Source organism: Seriola aureovittata, chromosome 16, assembly GCF_021018895.1.
Source record: "Seriola aureovittata isolate HTS-2021-v1 ecotype China chromosome 16, ASM2101889v1, whole genome shotgun sequence".
NCBI classification, from domain to species: Eukaryota; Metazoa; Chordata; class Actinopteri; order Carangiformes; family Carangidae; genus Seriola; species Seriola aureovittata.
In genome coordinates this window covers 18,900,530-18,918,088 of record NC_079379.1, presented here as the reverse complement: position 1 = coordinate 18,918,088, position 17,559 = coordinate 18,900,530, and the positions used below count along the sequence as shown (strand labels likewise).

At 40.3% G+C, this 17,559-nt stretch overlaps 1 protein-coding gene across 1 annotated transcript in view; it reads left to right on the top strand.

Moving 5' to 3' along the window:
- The first annotated feature begins 1,427 nt into the window (after positions 1–1,427).
- The window catches only part of col9a2 (procollagen, type IX, alpha 2), a 132,508-nt gene continuing 116,376 nt past the window's right edge, over positions 1,428–17,559 (top strand). The window contains exon 1 of the mRNA XM_056399517.1: positions 1,428–1,527. The gene's annotated coding sequence lies outside the window, so the exon portion shown is untranslated. The remainder of the gene's footprint in view (positions 1,528–17,559) is intronic.

The window sequence follows — 17,559 nt, the reverse complement described above, 5'->3', positions numbered from 1 at the left end:
CATAGTATGGTAAGGCATAAAATGTCATAATTATAAGGCATAAAAATTCATACTCTGGTAAGGTATAGTAAGGTATAAAAATGTCATGGCATAGTAAGGCAAAAAATGTCATAACACTGCATGACATAAAAACTCATAGTATAATAAGGTATATAAAGGTCATAGTACAGTAAGGTAGTAGACTTGCCAATAAACCTAATATGCATTTCCTGTTCTGCGGGAAGAAGCCGGAGTACTCGGAGGGAACCCAGGCTGGCACAGGGAGATCATGGAAACATCGAACCCAGAGCCTTCTCTCTATGAGGCGACAGTTCTAACAACTGCACCAGTATATTATTGTAAGGCATAAAAATGTCATAAGGCATAAAAAAGTCATTGTATAGCAAGGCATAAAATGTATAGTGTGGTAAGGCATAAAAAGTCAGTATAATACGGCATAAAAGGTCATAGTATGGTAATGCATAAAAACGCCACAGTATAGTAAGACATAATAATGTCATAGTATAGTAAGGTATAGAAAAAGTAAAACGAAATTAAACTCCTACTCTGATATATCCACCATTTTATTTTTCCTTTGCTAGCAACTTGCGAGCCTACAGAAGACAGAAGACAGGGTTACCTTGCTAGTTAACGCTAGCTAACAGGCTCAAATAACATCAGTTGACATTTTTCTTATGACGTAGGTACCACTGTGATATTTTCACATGACGTGAGCCTTCAGATAACCCCGCCCTTTCAGTCAGTCAAATGCTAGCATGCCCAAATCGGTTATTAGTAGGGACAATTCTTTCCTCCCAAAATATATGTCCCTACCGTCCATATGCAAACCTATAAATAAAATGAATATTAGCTACAAAGTAAACAACAAACAGATCTAAACAATAAATCATGTTTTTACTGATACAGATTTTCAACATCTTTTTTCATCAAAACTAACTAATTAAACAAATAAATAAACTGACCATTTTTTTCTAATAAAAATTAACCAACATTAGAGCACACTTTATTTAAGTTGCTGTTATATTAATATTTGACCAAACCCTTTGCTTCATTATTTAACAGTTGATATATTTATGTGTATTGTTTTATCTATACATTTATGTGTAGGATGTCTGTTGTAGTCATACACTGTGGTTGTAGTTTAATTGTCTTCAAGTTGTGTGGTGAAATGTGGGAATGCACCGCTCGACACCAGGTGCAGTCATTGTTTCTTGATTAAAAGAAACTTCATGCCTCTGAAAGTTGAGCTTCTAGGACAGTGACGGTTTTTGCATTTTTCTCTTTTGCACCACAGGAGAATGACTTAGCAACATCACTCAAATGAAATTGGAGATGGGAGATGTAGCAGGTGTTTAGTGTTAGTAATGATGTTAGTTACCGTGCGTCATCATGGAATCGGTTCGCTTAGCTAAAGCTATACCGAAACTGCACCGTGGCCTGGGTAAAAAAAAGGACGAAGTCTCGACACATGGAGAAAGGAGTTGGCATTGTGCCACCATAAAGTGTGACAGATTTCTTCAAACACTGGTAAGTGAGCCGAACTCACCCCCTCCTTGCTTTGTGGCTTTTCTGTGCGGCTACGAGGCCCGTCGTAGCTTACTGGTCGGTTGTTGAGGTGTTTATATTGTTTTCATTGCATAAAACTCAAATCACCTTGTTTGGTTTAATGGAGTTGTTTGTTTGAGGGCTACTGCAGTTGCATGCTGTTCACACACTCAGACACTCACCACAATGGGCAGGGCCTGGACAACCTTTGAACAAATGTTCAATTTCTCTATTTTCATTTTTACTAGTTGTCAAATCACATATTTGACCTCGTGTGCTGCATGGTTGTTTTGTTTTAAGTCTGTGCAGAAGGTGTGTTTGGTAGTTGCTTGATTTTTTCCCCCCATTCATGCTAGGGTTTAAAGTTGTGCTGTTTAATGAATAGGAATCTGGATGAGGACTAATGCATGTAAGCTGTTTGTGTAGGTACTGGAGGCATTTGTAAGTCATGTATTTGACACATGCTTTGGTGTGTTTCCATATGTCTTGTCAGAAGCAGATGCTGTGTGTGGTTTGTTGTGTTTTTCTACTGATCTGTAGCCTACTTAATATTACACAGCTTAATACAGCCCACATTTGTGTGAGGAAGATGCTATATGTCTGACCCCTGCATGTCAAGTGTCATAAACACACATAAACAAAAATATAATGTCTAGTTAACTTTGCTTGTAAAGCAGTACTATGAAGCACACCTGACACATGTGCCCTGTCAGAGGGCCTGTTTAACTTTGCTCAGTCTCAATTTCTCCCATGCCACTGCTAATGTGAAACTTTGTAGATTCATTGTGCAAACACAGTATGTATTCATATGTTAGGTGCTGTCTTTTTGAGTCCATTATTTCTCTTCCTTTATTCTGAATAAATGTTTGTGAACCTATTTTGTACAATTATCTGTACTGAACATGTAAATTTGGGCTGCAACTAACAATCATTTTCATTATTGACATCTTCAGATGTCTTGTTTTGGCTCTCAGACAGTGCAAAACATGAAGATATTCAGTCTACAATTATATAAGACAAAGAGAACCAGCAAATACGGTTATTTGAGAAGCTGGAACTGGAGGAGGAATTCATTTAACCGATGAATCGACTAATTGTTTCAAATGCATAGTGTTTTTTTGGTCTAAAATGACTATCACCTTTGTGTTTTGCATGCAAAGGCAACACTATATGCGAAGTGATACTGAAAATAATCAATCACTAGAGGCAAAGATAACGGATTATGTGTTAAGATAAGGTGCATGATAAGTGATTTATGATTGTGACAACTGAGTGAAATTATAACAATTAAATAATCCATAAAATTGGATTATGATAATCCAATAATAATATGGGCTATTTGTTAGGGTTTGTCTTCAATTCAAATTCAATTCATGGAGTCCTTAACTTAAGGATTCACCATCGTATGTTTAAACCACAGGTAAAATCCAGAGGTTAGAACAGAAAAACAAACAAATAAAAAAATAAACCACTGATCTGTCCAAACAAACCCAGCAGACACTATCTACAACACATGTACAATGTGGAGGACGCCATAGATTGGCCTATCTCGCTCCCTCTCCTCTCTTCACTCTCCCTTTCTCCTCAGGAGGAGAACAGATGCGTAGGCAGCACTAAAGCAGCAGCTGATTGTGTTTGTGATGTTTATCGCTCCCCTAGCTGCCAGAGATTTACAGTAAATATCTCTTTTATTGCTCACACCGGGCCCTGCAGCTACACCGGTGCATGAGTTCCTCTTCTATATACCTTCGACCACCCACAGTCGACTCGAGGCCCATAACCACAGCTTGTCTCTCCTGCCATGGGCAGTGCTGACTTTAAACAAGGCCTCCTGCATGTGTGTCATATCATTAATTGCCGGATCGCGCAATGACTCGTAAAATCCTGTTCAAAGTAAATGCCCCAGCAGTAAATAAAGCAGCCTTTTTATTAGTTTTTGTTCCTTGCAAACAAACTTTGAGGTAAAAATCAGGGTGAAAGTATTAAATTAAGGATGATCTGTGCAACAAAAGGGAACCATTGCCTCTGTTCTTGCCAGCATTCATCCACTTCCATCAATAATGGCATGCATTTGAAATGGTGTTATTTGTATTCAGGAAAGGAGTGAACTTTAACCACAATTTGCAAGTATAAATGAAATCCTGCTTTCAGTCATGGCTTTTTTAAAGTGACACGGAGGACTGGAGAACATAAGCTTGTACGCGTAGGCATGTGTGTATATGAGGGCAAGCGATCTCATTTGGAAAGGAAGTGTTTATAATTTTTAATTCCTTATTAGTATGTGGGTGTTGACTAACTGGTTAGTCGGATTTATTTGGAAATCATGTATGTTACGTATAGTTAAGTCAACGCCATAATGCAGTATGGTAGACTTTGAGAATGTTAAGCGTATGAATTATGCCCATGCTTTGCATCACATTGAAATCTGTTGTCTCTAAAATGTGTGCCAGCCACTAAAATACAGTATAATTATAATGCTATCTGGGAAAGTGGAACAGTTGAGGACTCTGTGGTGGAATCAAGTTACTCAGCTTCCTCTTGGCATCTGGTCAAGATAGATTTCTTTCCCTGGATCACGCATGTTTTCATTTCATGCTTGTGGCCACACTTCCATTTCACCATTACCCTCTCAGCCAGTCAGTTATCATACCTCGTGGAGCAGAGGGGGATGAGTTGGGGAGTTGGGGAGGTGGTGGTGATGGTGGCGGCGGAGGTTGGTTGTTCACATAAAGGTGAATGATATGGAAACTATCCTTCCCGGGTGGAAGAGAAATGGACGGATTTGTTGATGGAGAAAAGGATGTAAGGTGATGGAGGGGTGATGGAGGGATGAAGTGATAAAAGAATGCAAGTTGGAAGAAGAGGGGATGTGATGGAGGGGCGGCCTCCCGAAGTCCAGGTCAACTGCTGAACTCTGAAAGCACCCATTTGATCATGACATGTCAAGGATGTGAGTAGAGGGAGAGCAGGGGAAGGAGAGCCAGGGAGAAAGATGGCACAACAGCCAGAAAAAACGCTCATCATTTGGCACCAGATTGAGTGATCCATTTCAGGAACTGGCGAGCACATATATGTGTGTGACTGTGTGTGTTTGTTGCCTCCATTTCATGCACTGTCTCGCACCCATCACTCCTTATGGGTAGGTGGTGTATTGCTTAGCCCACAGGTTTGACGGACGGCACATCAGTGAGCCGCATCGATCTGAGGGGTTTGGTGGGAGGAGGATGGAGGAAGGGTGGGGCGGGGGGGAGCTGGAGTTTGGTTGTCACAGACAGAGAGATGGAGGATAGTATCAGGCATGCAATCTCACAGCCAGGGACCCTGGCGTGGAGGGATAGGTCGGAGCCATCCATCTCTCTGCATTACCCTTAGCCGCAAGGACATTAAGCCAGAGGGATAAGGGTCTGTTTGGGGGTGTTTAGAGCTACGCATGGTTATCTCTCTGCGGGGACCACAAGGCTAGAAGCCAGTGTTACACCCAGGCAGATGGGCACTTTCTCTGCTTTGAAGTCTGTCAAAGTATAGGAGGCAGAGAGGGAGAGTGTATGGTTCCAAAGCTTTATGCTTTCCTCAGTTTTTGTGTGCTTTCTTTTCCCTACTTTTATACTCAAATAACTCAATGGTATTTAAGACAAAGTGTTTTCTGTCATGTTTTAAAGTGTCATAGTTAAGAATCAAGTCATTGAACTGTGGACCTATGGCCACATGAATTCCAACATGTATTGCACATTTTATCTTCTATTCTTCTTATGACTTAAGAGGAAAAAAATGAGCGGTGGTGGATTAGCCCTTTTTAAATCCATGATATAATACCCCACACTCTCTGCAGACTGATGCCGCTTGATTAGAGAGCCAAGAAAGCCTGTAGTCGAAATGAACATTTCATTTCATTCCTTTTTTTTCACTACCACAAAACACTCAAGTGCTCTAATTTAAGGTCATACCATGTCTTTTAAATCTTTACATTTGGTTTAAGTTGTAGCTTCTATTTTGTCCTCAATCAAATGCAATGTACCTTTAAAGCCCAATAATGCAGTGTTTAAAAACAGTCATAAAAGCAAATTCTCATGAGATCTAATGGTTTTATTTCGAGGCTTGTCTGTTCAGAACAGCCTTGAAAACTAATGAGTGCTTTCAATACTTTATCCTACAACAGAGAAGCATGATGAATGGAATTCAGTTCAGTGGACTTAGTTTGTTCAACATAAAGCTTGATCTTGCATGTAGCAGAACAGTCATATGACCTCTATTCTACAACTCCCATATGCAGTTTCAAAGTAAAAAAAAAACAGCTGTGGACACGCAGCTTTCCCCAGAGGACATTAAGACTGTAGACAAACGAGTAAGAGAGTAAGACTGTGTGGTGTCCCTGTCACAAATGAGTCTGAGGCCAGTCTGTTGTGATAAGAGAGGGATAAAAAGGAGGGCTGATGGGGCCTTTGAGGACCATCTAAATGAGACGGGGATACGAGTGTGATATGCAGTGTTTTTCACTCTGAAAGCCTGTCTGCCGGCCCTCGCTGCCTGGCTGGACACTCCCCTGGTGCGACGGTGCGGGACTCCTCCGATCAATATTTCATGCTATCAGGCTCAGTCATTACTGATTAGCAGACACACACACACACACATACAGCTACCCGCAGACGCATCCACAAAGGCTTGTGTATCCAAAAGAAAGGTAAACAGAAATAAGAGCCTCCAATAATAACTGTCAACTGTATTTTAAAAACAATCGAAAGCAAACTCCCTGCTGCAGTTTGCTGCACATTGCTGTTCGTTAAACTTCTAAAAGCATCAGTGTGACAAACCTCCCAATGTCACTGCTTACAGAGAATGCTCCTGAATAACCAACAGATGTTGATTTGATGTTAATTGTGATTATAAAAATTACAATGGGACGGGGCAGCAGATGACCCTTTTTATTTACCCAACAATAAAAATGTCAGAATAAAATCGGCATCATGTGGTTCTCTTGGGTTACTGGGATGTACTGTTAAGTAAAACATAATGTTGTGAGCAGATTGAATTTCTTTTAAAGGCCCAGCTGCTAACAAATGGGCTCAGGAGACCCTTAGGGAAACATCAGCCTCCTTTTTTTATAAGTTGTTGTCTGTCATGTTCGCTCTGCAAAGGTTCGCGTGTATCACAGAGACAGTTTTTCTCAAATCCAAAGTTGAATTATTTCACATGACTGGATGTTGAACTTTCATATTTTCGGTTCTTTTGACAGTGACACAGTGGCTCATAGAGCAGCTTCAAAACACTTGTCTTATGGTTTGGTCTTACTTACCTATCAGTTTTGCACAACATCCTTTTTCACAGTAACATCCCCACCCAATGAGGATGGTACTCTCTTTCTTGACTCTGTCTTTCTGATACGCAAAGAACACACACACACACACACACACACACACACACACACACACACACACACACACACACACACAAAAAAAAAAAAAAAACCTCTGCATTCGTTCACATACACAAGCTACATGCACACACTGTGAGACCAATGAGTGGAACAGCAGCCCATCCATTTCATTTCATGGGGAATTCTGCTGGCTGTGAAAGCAGTGTGTGTGTGTGTTTGTGCTTGTAAGTACTTTATGTGCAATTTTTTTTTTTTTTTTTTTGTCCTTGCAGCAAGTGTGTGTGTGTGTGTGTGTGTGTGCGCCTGCTGGGTGTATTTACTTATGCCACACTGTCTCAGCATGCATATGTACACACAGCTGCCTCTGTAACACAGCTCTGCTCTGTATGATCCAAAGGGAGCCTCAGAGCTTTGATATACTTTCATAGAAACGCAAGGGGATAGTGGGGCTGTCAAGAGACCCCAATAAAGCCAGAACCAGACCTTCGTGGTAGGTGGATATGTTGTTGGAATAGAGCAGACAGCCACTGCTGAAACCAACACCATCCTTAAAACTGAGTATGTGCCTTTTGTACGTGTGCATATTCATGCACGAGTTCTACTGTTTGCCCTCGCAGCAGCAAGGATCTCTGCCATGTCAATAACAATGAGAGCAGCCAAGATTTTAATAGGAATATAATCTCCTGCCTATTTGGTCTTTCTTTGGCACCAAGTGTATTTAGCTTGCCTGCTGTGATTCAGTGCGGAGAGAAGCACGAGATGAAAAAGGAAGCAGGGTTTGATCGACTGAAGTCAGCTTGTTAGTGGGGAAAAAAGAAGGGCAGTAAGGAAGGAGAAAGGGAGTATGGATAATATGGGGAAAAAAGGGAAGGAATTGACATAAGAGGACAGAAGGATATAAAATATATAAGCAACGAGCTGGAGTTTAAAAAAAAAAAAGTTCCCACACATGAAGTCCTCCAGTTCATCCCTGGCTTTTTTGACACCGTATCTCATCCTATGTCAGCCCTTCCACCCTTACCTCTCCACTAATGATTTTATAATGGCATCACACCCTTTCCTTTCAAGCGCTTACATGACACACAGACGCATACGCATACACACACCCACACTCACAGCTAGAACCAATGATCCTTTCCTTGGCCTCTGCGGGACCAAAGACCTCTCTGCCAGGAGATAACGAGTTCCCCTAGAAGAGTGAGCGAGACGGGCTAGAAGTGAGATACAGAGAGATGAGGCCACTGATAGGAGGAAGAGAAATAACACTCAGCAGTGCATGACACACCCCCCCCCCCCCCAGTCTTCCAATGACTAATAATGTTGTCCTTAAGGTGGCAAGGGGTATTCTTCCCTTAGTTTGTCTTTCTCCCCTTCTACCTCTGCCCAAGGATACACCTGGCTGTCCGGCACCAGCATGTGTGTGTTTGTTTGTGGTAGTAATTGTTAGATAGATATGTACCTTATTTATCCCCTAGAGAAATTCAGGTGTCCAGCAGCCCATTAGTAAAAGCAGTGATAATAATAGTTAATTGTTATAATATTAAAAATAAATTGCAGTAGAAACCGAAATGAAATAAATAAGTGAATGAAAATAGATTTTTAAAAAGAGACATATTTGAACAAATTTCATGGTGTTTCACAAGAACCTTTACATGGAGGCTAAACAGTGTCAGGAGTTTAGAGCAGATTAGGGCTGAATGATCATGAAAAGATCATATTATTATTTTAGATTATTTTGTCAGTTTTCAGTTGGAATGGTTATTTTTTTTCATTTATTTTCACTGAAAAAATAAAAATTATGTGATCATGGATGGGTCTTGTACCAAACAAGTATGTTCCTCTGTAGTGCCAAAATGCTTCATTTATGATAGGTTGTGACACATTTTACCCTTTTTATTGAAAAAATTGCAGCTGCTGTGCTCTTTGGATATTGCACTTGGCCACATTGTGAATTTGATTAGGGCTGCAACTAACGATTATTTTAATAATCAATTTATTTTTTTTGATTAATCGATGAATTAGATAAAGAAAAATACTTTTTAAATTCCATTCCTTTATTCAAGAATGGGACATTCTTTCAAATTGACCACAGTGCAAAGAAAGTGCAGACACAACAGGTTGTTGTTCGAACGTCCCTGAGCTGTTCAACTAACAACAAATTATAATTAATAATTTAATAAAAACTAAAACACAAACTGACAGGCTTTGCTAACTTTACCAACAGGCCATAGACTAACATGACAAAAATAAAAATGTATGCTATACACTGTGCAAAACATATAGGCTGTTTTTTTCTATATAGTGCAGAAAAAGAGGTATTTTCTGAAGGGCCTGAGCTGTCAGCACAATAATAAATGATCAATAATAAAGAAAAAGGAGCTGGATCATTACCGTTGTGCTCCCGTGCCATGTCGTTTTTGGAAAGTTTGCAGGTAACACACTTCCTACTTTTGCTTAATGTGAAGTGTTCCCACACTTTAGACGTTTTAGGTCGGACCGTTTTTTCTCCGCCTCGGCCATGGCTCACGTGTTTGATTCTTTCTTAAAAATACCGGCTCTGCTCCATCTCAGCCATGCTCGCTCAACTGTTTACATGTGACGATTTTATCGCTTCGTCGTTGCAGCCCTAAATTTGATAATATTTAGATTCATTGTTCAGCCCTAGTTATAATATAAGACAACTGAAAAATGCTCCTCTTACCAGCCCTATATAGCGATGAACTTCTACTTCACTATGTTGTATTTCTTCAGCAGTGGACTGTAGCACATAAAAAGTATGCTTCAACTCTGACACATGTGTTATAAAATCTGAAGTAATCAATAATGTCATCTCCGTGTATATACTGCAAAATCACTTTGGATGTCTGAAGTGTCATCCTCAACTCTGATAGCCGAGTGAGCTGCTGTGATGCTGCTGATTGAGACTCCCTGGAGGCACAGAGAGGAATATAAAACTTATCTCTCTACGTGCAGTTATTCTGTCATCAACTGACATCAAAATACAAGAAGAAATAATAAATCTTGCTGCAGTGATATAGAGAACAATGGCAGATATTATAGACATAATAGCTATATCATCCCTTCCTTTAAGAGGAACCTTTGTTGACACCTGATCTGCTGGAAGCTGCAATACGAGAGCTCGGCTAACAGATGAGACTGGAACAGAAATGGAGTGAAACTGTAATTTTCCACTCGCGGCAGAGACCGAATGTTTCAGTTATATTCTATTATAGCTTTTAACATTTAATATGAGGTTGTATGATACAGTTGAAGAGAATTAGAAAAGATGCTGCCTGCTGTGAGGGGCCATGTGTACGAAAAGATGTGGGAATAAACAGCATTTAGCTGTTTAAAATTATAAATGCTCACGCTGTGCTTCAGAACTACATCAAATCACAAACAGACAGTAAGTTAGGTTGTAGCTTTTGAAATACTAAAAAAACACCCTTCTCTTTGATTACACAGTCAGCAGCCTGACATAGTAAAACCTTGATTTGAAGGCGCAACATCCTATAATTCTCTTCTTTCAAGATCTGCTGTACTTAAGGGGTAAATGGGTATGTCTATAATTAGTCCTTGGAGGCGAATAAGATTAGTAACTTGTCAATATTGCACTGATATTAATCTTCTTCCCTTGTCCTTAAGTTTGATTTAACATACTTCCTACCATTGTTAGAGTCTCAGTTACACACTTCTTCAAGCTGCCATACCCCACCTCACCGTCCTGCTCTGTTTTCACAGGGTCAGGCTTCGGGCAACGCCCTTGAGAACACAGTTTTCCTTTTGTCTTTGTTAAGATGTTTTTTTTGTTCCTGCTCTAAAATTATATGAACCTCTGAGACAGCAGGTCCAAGGGAAATCACATTCTGTGGATTAGTTTCAAATCTCCCCCACTCCTCAGGCAATAAAAATTACATAGATCAGCCAGATGGTAGCACTAGAAGAAAAAAAAATGTCTAAAAACCTAGACAAGGTGACCATTTTTATTGCATTAATACAGCCTATCATCGGCGTTGGCCAACATTCAGTGTCAATCTTAAGCTTTGGAGGGTTGTCGAGAAATTCAGGGTCAAAGTCACAGATGCCTAGAGGCACGAATCCACACCTCTGCCAATTCATAGTGTTTCAGATAGTGGTCGCAACTTTTCACTTCTAATGGAGCTCAGAAACAGCAGCAGGCAGTTCATTAGAAGAATTGCGCTTATTATTATTATTTTTTGGGTTATTTCGAATACTAGTAGTGACGGGTTAGGTATTGACAAACTGTAGCAGACAACATCGGCTCAGAAGGCAACTTTGACCCCACCATCTCTGAGAGTGACCTCTCAGATTTAGGTTAACTGACGGGATTGGACAAGGCAGCATCTCTACTGATTAGCTGAAATTCTTGATCAAGCCCAACTTATCAACATGTACCTTCATGAGCTCAAGTAGAGCTGCTTTAGCATTTTGAAGGAGCTATTTGTAAGTTTTGCTATTGCTACATAGCCAACTTCATTCCTTTGCTTGCCAAGAGCTGTCTCCAGCAGTGGAAAGTAACGCTAGTGTTAACACTTGTTTCTATTGCTTCTTTTCATCCTCTGAAGTTATCATGCTAACCAGCTAGCCTGCCCTAGCACTTTTCACTTTCCAATAGCTACTCAATGTAGTCTCCAATCTGCCCTGAAGAAGTAGTGGTGCTCAGAGGGCGTATTATAACCTCTTGTCTAGTAAATGCAATGATGGCTGAAGCTCTTGTCAAGTGACGATCACAATCACACGCTCCCGGCAAGAAAACCACATTCATCTTAGGACTATATTTAGTATATAATGTGTCTTGTCTTGAATTTAATCTTCAAACATTGTCAGTAGCAGAGCTGCAACATTCTTTCCACACAGTTGTTAAAGCTGTAGATCTACTGAAGCACTACCTGGAACCTCTGATGATATTTTAGCTTTTAGCTCATTTATTGCATCTAAATTAAATTTTGAAAGTGTAAGAGAGTGCAGGAAACTAAGAATCTAAACTGCTTTCACGGAGCTCTGAGTGGTGAACGTAGTTGTTCACAGTATTTTTAAAAGCAATCATTCATTCAAATTTGATGTCTATAGGGCCTTAATGAGCTTTAATGTGGTGAATGGCTCTGCAGGCTCGTCCACCTCGCAACTGTCACGCTAGCATGGGGCCAGGTTTATCTCCCACTTCAAACTGTTTGTCGCTTTCAGAGAGCTTTCATCATCATATTTTAATTTTATAACGTAAAAGAGTGAATCAGCAATGAGTCACAGTGAGGAGAAAATGATGCTGTGCTGCTTTCTGTAAGTCGGATACAGGACACATTTCTGCTTTGACTGTTGATAGGTACACCTCCTGAAGCATCACTGACTGGGTGTGTTCAGAAGGGAAACTTTCTAGTTTCCACAGTAAACTGCAGCTGCAGTTTATTGTCCTCTGTTAGAAGTTGCTGCATCTCTACACTTTTCTTCACTGGTAGAAAGTTGGTATACAATAATATACTGCCCTCATACTGTATGACACACTTCGTTGTCTTACTACAGACTACAGTTGAATCAGAAACGGTTTCATTTAAAGCCACACACCGCCTGGTAAAGGTTAAGCGTTTTCCACACTGTAGAATCTGTGATCATTACACAGATTGGGGTTAAATCGCCTAGGGTTATGGGTAGTAGTAGGGTTTAAATGTGATATTTGTATAAGGTCATCTGTAATGTTACCTCAGAATCAAAATGTAACTTTTAATGGGGTGACAGTGAGCAGCCGGGGACCAGAGTGCCTGCTGCTGCGTATGAATCTTTGGGCTGGACTGCAGTTTTCCTTCGGCACAGTATGTGCTATTTCTATTTTAAACTGTGATGGTCCCTGCCCTCCTCTGAGCTGGTTCAGCATCATGGTAAATTGACTCAACATATGCGGATATTTTAAGAGATGGCATTTTAAATGGTCCCTATGTTCAACTTAAAGTAGTTTCGTAGCTCCTGCCTTCCTGTTACTTTCAGCTACCAGACAGCAGCACCACTGCTCCCCGTTTCCATGCTATAATCAACTCTAATACTGTGTCGGTTATCATTAATGCTCCGTAATGTGATTCACCTCAGGGCTTTTATAGTGAAGCAGCAAAAAGTTGTGTTGACTTTGTCACTGAGGTAAGTGACTGATTGCAAAGCCTTTGTTAGAAAAAACCTGTCTACATCCAGGTTTGAACACTTTGGGAACATTTTTTTTTTTTTTTAAATATGCATGGGAGGAAGGGACAGTAATAAGAAACAGTCACAAGTGAAGTGGTGAGGTTCCCTATGTGAAGAAAATTCAAAGTGTTAAGAAAATCAGATGAGGTGAAGTTCTGCAGGGCTAGTTTTATTCACACTGAAGACATTGCAGAATGCGCTTCTATAGCAACTACTGCAGTCTGTCATCGCTGGTTTCAAAGCTTTATGGGTAATGGTAGCATTTGAGATATTTTTGGCTAGAGTTGAAATCCCTCAAAATGACAGGCTGTTGTAATTTAGTGAGCAATTTTTGCTCTGTATGAATGACCCAAGATTAGGGCAAAACGTGGTGTTAATGCAGCGTCCTGCTCACTGCCCTGCTCCGACCGTGGTCATTTCAGGATGAAGTAATATTTCCACACAAAACATAATGGGCTTGTGGTCATTTGACTACACACACAGACACATTTAGGTCACTTTTAATCCATGAACTGGCATGGCCCCTTCCTGAATCTACAAATAAGTGTCTCCAGAGTGACAACCTGTCCTCAAAGGTAGGCTAAAAATATTTCAAGATCACAACAGCAACAGGATTTTCATTTCATTTCATTTCATTTCATTTCATTTCATTTCATTTTTTTTCACAATTTTCCATGACTTGTTCTGCAAATAAACTTGTCAGTCAAACTTGCACAGTGTGGAGCAGCACGCAAACCTGATTGTATACTTAATTAGATTGGGGTTTAAGGCCAAAATATTTAACAGTTTTTGGTGCTCAGACACCTTTTGTAAAGTGGGCATGCACGCAGTTACCCAGCTTGCTGTGCATAATCTTCTTCATCATTCTTATCATATAAAATAATCCTCATCTGATTAATGCTGCAAGGACCACTATGTGAAAAAAGGGCACAAAATACAAGTGTAACTGTAAAAGGAGGATATAGGTGCGGAAAAAGAAAAGATTTAGATCCTTATGGGTTTAGTGGAGTTATCGAGATGTTCCCTCCCTTTCAAATTGTTTGATCCGGGCTATGTTCTTGGCACTCTGTACGTGATGTGCAGCCCTGATCTGAGAGTCGGATGAAGTGCTGTGTCTGCACAGGTTCTTTGATACTAGCTGAAGGCAACTCCCTCTCCTGGGTGAGGTATTAATAATATAGAGGAAGATTCATGCGGAGTGGGAGCAGATGTGTCACTGTTGAAGCTTTGAGGAGATCTGTGGCGATAACACCCACTGTAAGGCAGCCGTGCTTACTGTACCCTTGTCACCAAGCGCCCCCAGTCCGGTCCTCCATCCCTCTCACTCACTGTTCTTAGAGCAGTTAGACGTTATAAGCTGTGCAGAATTTTAAGTATTCATGTTGCTTTAGTTTTTGGATTTAAAGTCAGGGAGAGGTGTGCTTTATTTTCTGTTGTTTTCTGCCGTCCTTCAGTTGTAGGATATAAGGCAAACATTTGTTCTTTTGACACTTTTCTCATGAGATAAGATTTGCAAATATTTGAAAATTGGACTATGATTTTACAAGTCAAACCAGCTTTAGGTAAAAGTTATTACAAATACTGACATTTGTCCTAAAGTTCATATCTTGCTATGATATGCAATATTGACTTTAGCTATGTTTGGATTGCTAAATAGGGTCAGATGGAGGATTTGAAAGGTCATATTGTAATTACTTGTGAAATACCAAGTGACACTGACTTAATAATGATGTTTGTACATCAAAACCATTTGGTCTAGCTGTTACTCACATATCCTAAACTGTGTTTATTGTAGGGTGCAAGAGGGAAAAGCCATTTTAATTAGGCTGATGGGCTGTTAGACAACAGCTTGTGTACACATCACCACTGTGGGAGATTTAAACTATTTCGGTAAACTCAGCAATACGGACCACCACAGAGCATGTTCAGTTCTCTTAAAAATGTGTCACAGGACCCCTGAAGTTCAGATTTAATTTAGCAGCATGTGGTTCCCTGCGCCTCCAGAAACCCACCTCCCAGCCTGCTACATCCCAGAGTTCATGCTTCTCAAATCAAAGGCAGACACAGTCCAAGAGTTTTCTGGGTTACTTTATTCTATTTCTCACACTTTATTTTTTAATTGTTGGCGATCAGGTAACCTGATTTAAGTCAACTAATGTAAAATATAGACGGTAGGAAAATTTCTGTTTTCCTTTAGTGGGCTGCTATTGTTTCATTAATTTCCTTGGACGTGTAATTTAATTTTTATACCTGTGTAGTAGAAGGTTATTAAAACTCTCTTTTTTAAAATTTTTTTTAATGAAAGGTGTGAATGTGGATGCATACTATGTGAGCAAGAGCTTTTTTCTGACTCTTGAATGTGTGTTTTGTGCATCTTGCCAGTCTTGTCATGTCTGCAGACAGGGAAGAAACTAAAATATTTTGTGACAGGGACTTTTTCAAAAACCAAAAGCTGGCAATACGTCAAACATCCTGTGTGTCTATATCCCAGGTTTTCACCTGTTGTGTGTGTGTGTGTGTGTGTGTGTGTGTGTGTGTGTGTGTGTGTGTGTGTTTGTGCAGGTGAACCCCATCACTTCTGCATGCTTGCATGCAGGGCTGTAAACTAACTTTTTGGCTCACCTGCCAAGGGGACCGGTAGATGAAAAAATCTACCGGCCAAGTAAATTTTTTACCGGCCAAGTAATAAATTGCCTCTTTTTGTTACATATACATCTGTTTCAGTACTTTTCATTGAGATAACAGTATTATATAGCGATATATATATTAGGAAAGAGACCAAAATATTATTCAAAATACATTTTTAATATTTTGAATATTCAAAACATTGCAAACATGGGCAGTGCCAGTACCAGTTAACCTCCTGTTCTGATAACAAATGATAATAACAAAATTCAAGGAAAATAAAAAAAAAAATAGAACAGAACAAAGTGGATCAGTGCATGATCTTTGGTCTCTTCTGATAAAGACGTCAGAACAGTCACGGCAGGTTGAGTGAAGAGATGCTCGGACTGAGCCCGAGACACTGATTTGCAAACAGCGTGACATTTTTCTTCCTTCGTGCTCTCGGATGGTCTCGAGTTTCATCGTTTTATTGCCAACCACAAATTAATTGGTGCGCTGCTTTCTCCTCTATACTCTTTCTTTTTGGGTCACTCACACCGGGTATGTGCCTCCACATTGCTGCGCCGGAACAACACTGCGCGGGCTGGTGGTGACGCGTGGAGGCTGATTTATACTACTGCGTCAAGTCGACGCCGTCACGACGCAGAGCCTCTGCGTCGACGTGAACCCCCGACACAGAGCCTCTGCGTCCGTCAACGTGCACCTCCAAAAATGTCTAGGCATTTTATCGCAGCAATGTTTTGCTATATTGTGACAAACACTTACCTGCCCCATGGCATGTCGCCCTCCAAAATTAAGTCGCCAGGGGAATATTTTAGTCGCATTTGGCGAGTGGCGACCGTTAGTTTACAGCCCTGCTTGCATGTGCTGGATACTGGTGCATGACAAATCACAGCTGTGTAGCTGTGTTGTACAGGCTTTCTGATATGCCAGTCATGGATGAGATAGTTGGAGACTTCAAAGTGGCTGAAAGTAGCTCAGAGTCAGCCTCAGTCTTTAGGCAGGCAGGTTCAGGTTTACCTGACAAGCCTCTTAAAACACTTAATCCTGTTAATTCACAATGTAAGTCTGTTTGCTGCACAGTTCTCATCCACAACTAGGAGCTCAGCCCCTACTGAGTTTGTCTGAGACAAGTTAAGCTGGAAAGTCTTCACAAGGAACATTACCTGTGTGTCTATGTCTGTCTGCGTGAGTGTGTATACCAAACACAGGGACCTCAAAGATTATTTGAGGACAGACATATTTTTAGATGATTAGGCTTTGTGTGCTTTTTAATTGGGCTGTGGAATGACACAGTGACTGAGGTTAAAGTGTAAACTGTCATCTCCGCTACGAGATTTTTAAGCCATGCGTGATGAATAATTAAAAAGCTACTGCTATTCTTCATGGCTACTATTTTTATAGTGTTACATTGTTTGGACACAAGAATAAGTTAATAAGTCAAAGCTTTTGTCTTTGGTGGTTTTCTGATCAAAACTTAGAGGGTGAATAATACAAGACAGTGTACCATGTCTGCGTTCAGCTTGAATTAAATGCTTTCTCTACGCCACTGAGATTAGTGCGAATATAGTAGGATCAACTTTTCATCTGTTCACCACCTATTGCTCTTGTTAAATTGGAAAAATCATATACTCTGTGTGTGTGTGTGTGTGTGTTTCTGTATCACACATTGTGTCGTAAATTGATCTGGAGAAACAATTTATAAAAGAGACTAATGTAGGTCCTTGTTTGTGTTTTATATGTACCTGCAAAAATGTTTTCTTTACTCAATTTCACTGAAGATGCAGCTCCCCTTTCACCACCAAGGGTATTTCTTAACTGTATCACAGCTG